This window comes from Cydia strobilella, chromosome 20, assembly GCF_947568885.1.
Source record: "Cydia strobilella chromosome 20, ilCydStro3.1, whole genome shotgun sequence".
NCBI classification, from domain to species: domain Eukaryota; kingdom Metazoa; phylum Arthropoda; class Insecta; order Lepidoptera; family Tortricidae; genus Cydia; species Cydia strobilella.
The window spans coordinates 7,839,900-7,850,872 of NC_086060.1; positions in this window are offsets into that span (position 1 = coordinate 7,839,900).

Sequence of the window (10,973 nt, forward strand, 5' to 3'; positions counted from 1 at the left end):
TTTTGAATTAAATCAGGACATCCTTAAGTCCCCGGCAAGCTCGGCCGAGTTGCACCTTCCCATACAAACGTAGTTCCACTCATTTTTACACTACGTTTTGAATTGTAATGAAACTTTGCACATACAATGACATGAGGTATATCTAGGTCTGAAATTAGTTGATATAGCTCCAGTTTATAAAACAAACGAACTAGAGCAAGAACAAGTTTTTATATGAAAAACTTAAATTCGCTTTATTTTTTTAACTATGATATCTGAAGCTACATAAACTAATTACAGACATAGATATACCTTATCCTATTGTTAGTACAAAGTTTCAGAGCAATCAAGCCATTCGTTTAAAAATGAGAGCGGAACTACGTTTGTATGGAGAACCAAGCTTGCTGGAGACCCTTAACTTCACACGGCATTGTTTGAATTGATCCCCTTCACATTTGGCACTTCTTTTATCGAATGGTTTCGACTGAAGCCTTCGCCTCTCGTGAGACTAACAAAACACTACAAAAGACAAAAATCAAGATTGTTACTGTGAAATTGTAAGTTTTCTCTTGTTCCTGTCAAGCTGTTGCCATTTCTTTGTCTAAGCAAATAGGGACTCTAGCGTTGAGTGACAAGGTCAACTGTCGTTTGTCTAAAAAACCCTGTAACGAGACTTACACTCTACGCGAACGATGTAGCATACTATTTCCTTTAAACGAGATATAAACGTATATTTCCAAGGAAAATAGAACGTTAAACTTCAGGCATAAAGTTGAGAAATGTATGTAGGATATTCAAATAAATAATGTAGGTGTTTTCGATGAGGCAGTTGAAAAAGATGTGTACTTAAGACGATAGTGGAGGACCCGCGCGAAATCGCCGTTTCATACAAACGTAATCCTCATTTACCTCTCTGGATATTAAGATTATTGAAAATATTTGAACACAAATAGTTGTATATCAACCATAGCTATACCCCTACGATTGTTGTTTTTTTTTTGTCAAAATTTGAATTATTATAAGAGTTAGAGCATTCAAAAATTTATATGAAATTTGTTTTACGCTCCTAATTTTTACAATAATCAAAAAGTTCTAACGTTCAAATTTTTTCGATTTTCTGATTATTTTTACCATACCCATGCCATAAAAATAGCTACATATATTATGGTTAATATACATTAAATTACTTAAAAATATTTTCCATAGTGTCAATATCCAGAGAGGAAAATGGGGACTACGGTTGTATGGAGAAGCGGCCGTCCCCTTTCCTCTTAAGTATGGATGGCGTGATTCAGATTTGCGACGATTGAAATCCTATTTTTGTAATAAAACGTAGCGATTTATTGGACATGTGAAATTGTGATTTGTGATGGTCGAAAATCGTTTGACACAAATAGTTTTTTCGATGTGGCAATATAGACAATGGTTTTAAGCGCAGCAACAGATTATAAACCTTATTATGGATTTCTGTTACAGAGAATATGCTGGCTATACATTATTGAATTGAATTATCATTTATTCACAGAACATATGGTATTTGAAGCCCATTGCATTTTTTTATTTATTTAAGGTATTTATCTTCGTTAATTGAAACATCCTCATCCTTAATCACAATTTTACTAAAGAAAAATTAAAGATCAGACCAATAGAATAATGACAAAAGTTAACTATTAAAAAGAACATTCAAATAAGTAGGTTAAAAGTGGCAACATTTGGACGTACATGACATTTTCATACTCCAAGGAGTATTGAAATCTGCAGGTGCGAAAATTCTTCCTGGTCAAAAATTTCATAGGGTTATTATAAATAATAAGTAGATAATTCTTTTAAACTGCGTTATTTTATATAATAAAATGGAACAATGTAATTATATTTAATTTGAAGTTAAAAAAGTAACTCGAGTTTTGAGTTTGAGTTTTTTTTTGTTTGCATTAATTTAAATTTTATTTACTTGTCTATTGCATTTATAAAGAATGCAGTTCGCAGATCCCTATTATATTATAGAAGATTGCATTTGTTTCTTTTTCCACCCTCCAGGTCTAAATTTTAGTCATGCTGTGTAACCCAATTTTCAAAAGTATTTTTACCTACAATTTTTTTTTTATCCTTACGTGATGTTTTAAAGTCCCTACCTAGCTGCCCTCCAAGAAAACCCGTGTTTATATTATCCTTGTAGCTACAACCTTTTTGCAAATAGGTTGTAAACGCCCCGCCGTTTATCCACGAGCCTCATTACGAAACGCTACAAATCACCCTAAGCTGTTAGTGAACGGGTGTACGGATACCTATACGACTTAATTTAATCACACAATTAGGTATGCCTAAAAAGACGACGAAGCTACTATGAGACTAGTTAGGAAATACGACTTTATTTAGCGTTGCTGAATTGATTATTGTTTAGTGAGATTTCATAAATTTGCTACAAGCGCTTAGTGACAAAATGAATTCGCACTAAATACTAATGAATGAGTAAATAGGTTTTAAATCAGCTTGCAGCATATTTGACCCAAACCACAGGCATACAATATCCTAGATCTGTGGCCCAACATAAGATACAAACCAAGAGCGCAAATTAAATAAAATGTTACAAAAAGATTGATTGGAATCGAAACTTTCTGATGATATGATTTCTCTCAGCAATACAAAATGTCCTAGGGCTTTACACTTGACCCTGGCCTTGCTAGAAATAGTTCATCCCCTTTCATGTCTGTTAATAGCGTATAATGAATGCGGGCGGAAAAAAACACCTAAATGGTCGCGTACTGTGCGGTTTAAGAGGAATTTCCTCCCGCGTACGCTTCGGCTGTGGAATGAGCTCCCTGCCGAGGTTTTCCCAAGGGGCTACAGTATGGGGTTCTTCAAAAAAGGAGTGTACAGGTTTTTAAAGGGTCGGCAACGCGCGTGTAATATCTCCGGTGTTGCAGGCGTCCATAGGCTACGGTAACTGCTTACCATCAGGCGGGCCGTATGCTTGATTGCCACCGACGTGGTATAAAAAAAAACACCCTAGAAAAAAAACAGCTATTGAGGGTTGAATCAGCTCCTGAAACATCTAAGCTTCTGATGCGCTCAATAATGTATTTTCAAAGAGTCTCTACAATATCCATGTGGCCAATACACAGATTGTAAATATTAAGCCAATCCATGTTACAGTAATCCAGTTAACATCTAAAATAGCGGATGTGACCACACGTCAAAAGTCCTACCGTACTCATAAAAAATAAATATTTGAAAAGCTATTAGGGTGGCAGATAGGTACTTTTAGCGCGTTGTTCTATGCGCTACTATTAGTGTCCGAACGAAATCGGATTTTTTGCCGGAACCGAAATTGAAGGTTCGGTTTTGACGAAACCGAACAACCAACGGCAGTTAGCTGAAACCGAACCTTCGGCTGAAAAAATATTTTTACGGCGAAACCTGCAGAAACTGAAACAGAAACTTTGGTCGGACTGCAGCTACTATTGATACTAACACCAATCCAGCCTTGAAAGAACAAAGACCTTCACAAAACTTACTCATTTAAAATGAATTATTCAACCGGATTGCATTGGCAGTTATAACTGTGTAATTAACATTAATGGTTCACAGGAGACTATTTCCGGATATCCGGATGCATTTAAATTGGTATTTAAAATGAGGTCATGTTCAGACATTGAACAAGTACCTGTGTTCTGGTGAATTAACCAATAAACTGATCGAATGAGTGAATGAAACTATATCATTTTTATGTATGTTTAAAAGCATTCGGACTTTAAAAATCGGTTATTGGTATGGTAATACATGCAGTTTTCTTCGATAGGTACCAATATAATTAATTATTATTGACCTGGTATTATGTCAACATTGTATTGAGGTACGACTGTTTGCGGTAATGCGGTAACTGTTGTAAAAGCCACCACTCGGCACTATTAAACCTACAATAATAGAAATGTCATAAATATTTCATTTGGCGGCAAATCTTTCATTGTTGTAGAGGCTGGGCTGGAGAGTTATTAAGTTCAAAACTATGAGCATGCACCTCTAAACCTCTGCCTATAAACCTCTTTTCGCCGAGATATATTAAATTATTAGATACTGGGCTGGGTACTGTTTCACGACTACTAAAACGAATTATTTTTTTAACAAGCAGGAACATCTGCGACCGATGGTATTAAGTTTAGAATAGATTTAAAAGCGCAAAAATACTGCCTTGGGCTTGAACTCACTCCATCTTAATTTTTCCACTTTTAGATTTATTCTAAGCTTACTAAAACGAATATTTTTATTTCAAAATATTTATCAGTACGGTTTTTACTCACTATTATTTTTAGTCGCTTTTGGCGACATGTTTCGGATTCTTTGGGAATCCATCCTCAGGCACGAGTGTCCGCGGCGGTTGTACGTCGTGCACTGCCCGCAATAATAGTGAGTAAAAACCGTACTGATAAATATTTTGAAATATGTCTCACGATAGTTTAAGTGCGAATATTTTTATTATTTAATAGATAATAACTTTTTCATCTTTATTGCTAACGACCAACATTACATAGCAGCTGAAATAACCACGAAATAACTGTAGACTTATACTACCTTCATTACTAAAATAGTTCATTATTTCGAACGTACCTATGCTATCGTGTCAATGGACCAAATAAAAAAAACTTTTAATCGGGAGTACATCTCGTCAATTATTTTTTTTATAAATAAAATCAGCATGTATCCGAAGACGGCGCGGCGCACAAATTTTGGCCACCAGACAATCTTCTGCCTTTGCATATTCTTTCAATTCAAGGGAATTTGCTTCATATACACATTACATGTTCACCTCCACAGACACAGATCTAGAACAGCGTTGATGTGCTTTGAAGTCAGGCTATAGCTTAAAGTACAAAAATATAAAGGACGGTCTTGAAAAAGAAGCCATTAAAACAATGTTTTGTGAATGGCTGATATAATTGGAATTCTTGAAATATTCTTCATGGTCCAGAATGCTCTTTCCGAGTAATAAACAAGTCCTTGGCCTTTCGAGAATAGCTCTCGTTTTATTTATAGCTTTATTTACATTTTAGCTAAAGTTATTTTTAATCAGGTATTTAGATTAGATAACTAGAGATTCTATCCGTTTTAAACATACCCCGGGAGACAGGTGTAAAATTGGATTTGACGTTTAAATAGTGTTAGGGCAAGTGATGATTAATATAAATCGATGTCGATAAAATGATGGCGTAACACAGCACCAATTTTTAAATATAGTAATCTCTTTAAAAATAAAATTAACTGTTTTATTTATTTATTTATTATTGTCTCACTGCTGGGCAAAGGCTTCCCCCTCGATTCCCATTCATCTCGACTTGCGTTAATGTCAAATGTCAGATATTTACAGTTGCAATAGGAATAAATGAAAGAGGTTTGCAAATAGATAATAGTTCTAATGCTCTTAATTAATAATGTTTACATCAATGATGAGTCACTTTTTGTTATTATGAATCAGAAATGCTTTCTACTAGTATCGATATCGATAACACTTAAGTCGATATTTAATTAATCACTAGCACGGGTACGTTTTTGCCCCCGAAAAATCGGGCTATGGATATAAACTTAGTTTATCTTGGATTAAAACACCCTTTACCGTACTCAAAATACCTATTATACCCGACGTTGCAGCATTATCAATTTCGACCGGAAGCCGAAGTAGGTCACTTCCGGAAGTCGTCTGGATCGGAAACTGCAATTCCCATTCATTTAATACCATTCACTGCGTTGTACCGAGGAGCTGAATTATACGCTTGGCTATGAAGAAGTAGAAGTTTGACGTTTATCATAACACCTGCACTGCGTGTGGTGTCAAAATCTCTGCACTTTTCTTGGTTTAACTCTGCAATAATTTGTCGAAAGTTCTAGTTCTAGTATTTTTTTTTTTTCAGTGTTTAGTGATATAAACATTTATTTACATTTATTAACATTTATTCTGGTTGCCACTTTTAAAATCTCTTAAGTATGTATGATATGTCAAAGTACAACATTACCTATTGACAATACGACACAAAAACTGTAAATTATGTGTAAAAATGATTTCGTCGTTTTACGTCAATTGTACGTAGATTAAATTAAAATTAAATTAAAAATTAAAATTAAAATTACCTACCTACTTGTAGGTACAGGTCGACGTGAAAATGTAATATATTAACACGTTTGAAAAACTTGTCGACATTTTTGTCATCGGTATTAGTATTATTACGTGAATGTACAGTCAGCAAATATATTAGCTTAGCACCTCTGCATACAAATATGTACATTTATGTAATATATGACAAGAGAAGACGCGTCAATACAGGATGGATTTTCAACGACCAATACTCTGTGCTAGGTGAAAATGTAGGTTTTTACAAAATATACAATATTATAGTTACTACGTTATATTTATACTGAGCAATCACGGAATCAAAAAAAGGGTGTTTTACAGAAAATATGATTAGATGAAAATACTGTATCAGCAAACTATTTTTTTGCGATTCGTGGCTCCATTGTAAATTTTTTAAGTAAGGCCAACATTTTCACCTCGTAGTCTCGGTCAACGTAAAAGACATCCTGTATAAGTGTATATATAAATATATACATAAGTATATAGTGTGTATATAAAGTATGGTAAGTCTGTAAGACCTTTTTAGACCCTACTTGGCCTTCAAACCGTTTCCTGTGATCACTACATTGTTTAAAGAGCTATTTATATATAGAAAATTTATATTTTCAAAAAAATTAATATAAATATATTAAGAATATGATTAAATAATTTAGTTTTAAGTTAATGTAAAAATATCTACACACTAGTATTTTCCTGCTCATGGAATAAGTTGTTAAAATGCATGGCTATTTAGAATTATCCGAATCATTTATAACCCACTAGTTTCACATTCGTACGAATGGCAACAAATCAAATGACGTGACGAATAGCAAAACGTACCTTTTGACACTAACAGATCGGATCTATAACTAATCCAGATCGAATTCGTAACCTGTTTTTAAAATCAGCATACGCCTATGTTTGATGATCACCGTTCAAAATAGCCCCATCGGCATCGGTACTTAAACGCCCCAAGCGATCTATTTTATATTTATGCAAGAAAGTAGCGGAAATGTTTAATCTAGTGTTAATAAACCTGAATTTACTAACTTTGACATATCTATAGTGTAAAATAGATAAAATAATAATTCATAAGATTATAAGTGGCAATTTGGGTGCCAAATAGATCAATTTTAAATGTGGATCTATTGTAAATATAAACTGATATTTACATAAATCAAATATGAAATGTACGGGTATTTACGAACTAAATGTATATGTAGATATTATATGTTATATATGTACAGTGAATTTAAAATATTAATCTTAAATGGGAAAAGGCTAGCGCGTATATCAGTTCAAAATGATAATTAATATATTGAAATAGATCTCTGAACAATAAATCTTATTATATATACCTAATGAGACATGGCTGTAATATAATATAATGTTTAATTTTTCCAACAACATGAGGTGTATTGGGGTAACTTCGGAAGCGGGAACTTTGAAATGTGACAAATATTTACAAAACTAGAAGCATTTTCTACTGTGTAGCAACTGTACGCAAGATGCCATGGTAAGCGTTGCAGTAGCGTAAGTGTTGCTAATTATATCTGCCATTTTCAAAATTACCCCGCTTTCGAAGTTACCTCATTGCACCCTAATATAGTCAATAGTCACAGTAAGTTAGAATGTATATACAAAGGAGCATCCCACGGGCTGTCCCGTACAAACGCATTTTATTTTGTGTATTAGAACTTTTTTTCGGCGTTTTAAGCTGATGATTATTTTTCTGCCCGTATCTTTGCCACAGAAAAAGAAACTCCTAGACTTGCAAATCTTCAGAAAATTCGCGTTTGTACGAGACAACGGTAGACTATTTCGTGGAATGCTCTAAAGTGTACCCATTTTCACGGCTCTTGAGTTTAGTTAGTAAGTCATTCACACGACAGAAAATAAGAAAATATGGTTAGTTTTTTTACATCAACACATTATGCGTATTGAATGCTGTATCATAGACTTATTAACTTTTAACCGCACAAATAAATACCAATATGCAGTTATTATTTTATGATTAACATTTTTTTGGATCTTTTCTTAATGATTGCCGCAGTAGTTCCACTAGCCTTAATGCTGCTTATAACATATCTATGTGACTGTTTAAGAGTCCTCGGCAAGCTCGGCCGAATTGCACCTTCCCATACAAACGTAGATTCGCTCTCATTTTAAAACTACGCGTTGGATTGTAATGAAACTTTGCAAATACAATGACATGAGGTAAATCTAGGTCTGTAATTAGTTTATATAGCTCCAGTTTATAAAACAAACGGAGTGTACAGGTTTTTAAATGGTCGGCAACGCGCATGTGCATCTCTGGTCCATAGGCTACGGTGACTGCTTACCAACAGGCGGGCCGTATGCTTGTTTGCCACCGACGTGGTATTAAAAAAATATCGAAATATGTGCGGGTAGGTACAACGAACCTGCTTATACCTGCTAATAAATTCGTCACTGCTTCAAGTCATTATCTGTTACGTAATGTATTAATTTATAAAACATACTATTACCTGTCTGTGAATATTTCATAAGATATGGCATTTATTTTTTCATTCCGAATATTTTCCTATAAAACTGAGGGGAACAGTTTTATTACCCGCTTTAGAAGGAATCCACAGCGATACTTACAGATGACCTCCGATTAGATAGAGCATATAAGATGAATAGCGTTTGACTTAGAAGATCTCACATAACGCCCGAATTGCCCGATGCTGTGCAATAGTTACAAAACTTGGATGTTTCATTAAAAAAAATGTTTTTATGTTTTGCTTATCTGACATTGATTGGTGGTGGCCGTGTAGAAGCGGTGGTGGCCGAGTGGATATGACGTCCGACTTTCAATCCGGAGGTCGCGGGTTCAAATTCTGGCTCATACCAATGAGTTTTTCGGAACTCATGTACGAAATATCATTTGATATTTACCACTAGCTTTTCGGTGAATCGTGAGGAAACCTGCATTCATCTGCGAACAAATTTAAAGGTCTATCGCGAATTTATTTTGTTACCTTTATTTACCGACGTTTCGACACAGGTTTCACTGGTCGTGGTTAGCCGCGACCACGACCAGTGAAACCTGTGTCGAAACGTCGGTAAATAAAGGTAACAAAATAAATTCGCGATAGACCCGTTTCTAAATGTGATTTAATATGTGTTTAAACCGCGAAAGTTTTAAATGTTAAATTTAAAGGTGTATGTGAAGTCCTCAATCCGCATTGGGCTAGCGTGGGGACTATAGCCCAAGCCCTGTCGTGCATGAGAGGAGGCTTATGTCCAGTAGTGGGACGTATATAGGCTGAATTATTAAGTATTATACATCTGACTTTGATTAAATAAATAGGTACCTTAATAGAGTATACACGGTGAAATACTTTATAAGTACATCACCAAAGCCGACATGTTAAAAAGTGAACCAAAAAGAAAGCATGAAGGACTGATATTGAAATGTAGAAATAGTGTGACAGAATGGCTTAGTTTAAACGGCGCTTTTGATAGCATCTACAAAAAGCAATGCAGATATTCCTTATATTTTCTATTTCTATTTTTATTTATTCACCATAAAAGTATATGTTCATTACATGGTATGTCGTTACAAGCATTATATATTAATTAAGATATGAAACAAAATGACAATCACATTATAACAAAAAAAGTACGACAAAAATACGATATCAATCATCCACTTATTCACGATGATTGATACAAAACTATCCTTTGTCTGTCCCCGGTTCTTAAACTATGTCCGTAACAAATTTCATCTTTATCGGTTCAGCGGTTTAAGAGTGAAGAAGTCAGTTACATTCAAATTTATAATACTAGTAGGAATGCGGTATCTATGGGAGGTGATCTGCTATATACGGAATCGAATAGCATTCACGTGGTATGCGCATATTGGATTCCGAGCTTATGGTATGTGAAATAAAAATACCATACACAAACTGCTCGTTTCATTAATAGGCTGTTCGAATTTCTTACATTTCATCAGGAAAGATATGGGAAAGATTCTCCATACAAACGTAGTTCCGCTCTCATTTTAAAACGACTAGCTAAATTGCTCTGAAACTTTGTACTTACAATAGGATAAGGTATATCTATTTCTGTAACTAGTTTGTGTAGCTTTAGATACCATAGTTAAAAAAATACAGCGAATTTAAGTTTTTCATACAAAACTTATTTTTGCTCTATTTCGTTTGTTTTATAAACATGAGCTATATAAACTAATTTCCGACCTAGATATACCTCATGTCATTGTATGTGCAAAGTTTCATTACAGTCCAACACGTAGTTTTAAAATGAGAGCGGAACCACGTTTGTATGGGAAGGTGCAATTCGGCCGAGCTTGCCGGGGACTCTTAAAATCCCGCGATCAGGAAATGGAATTGTTGAACACTGATTTAAACTTTCACGATTTTTACTCATTATTATTCACAACGACGGGACTTAATCGCTTAAAATAAGTTTTAAATTTACCTCCGACGTTTCGAGGACAGCGTTGTCCCCGTGGTCTCGGAGAAGTGGCTAAAGTTGACATCAACATCTTCTAGGCGCGCGAGTTTTTCGAACTGCCCGCACTTGGTCTTGTTTATTCACTTGAACGTTTTGCGTACTAACCAACGAAATCTTAATTCAATCATTACAGGCGACAAGTAGAAAAAATATAAAAACAGAAGTAATACTTAATTAAATTAACTAAAAATATCTTCATATACACATATTTACAAGTAAAAAATGGGAGCTAACTCGGCGCCGGGTAGTAGGGTGCCCAGAAGGCTGGACGCATTGCCGCGCTGTACGCTGATGCCAATTCGCTGGACAAGGAAGGAACCAGCCCTCTGGTCACCCGTAACATATGCAAAGTGTGTTGTTTTGGGTTATGATGATATAGTAGTGGACTTATAAT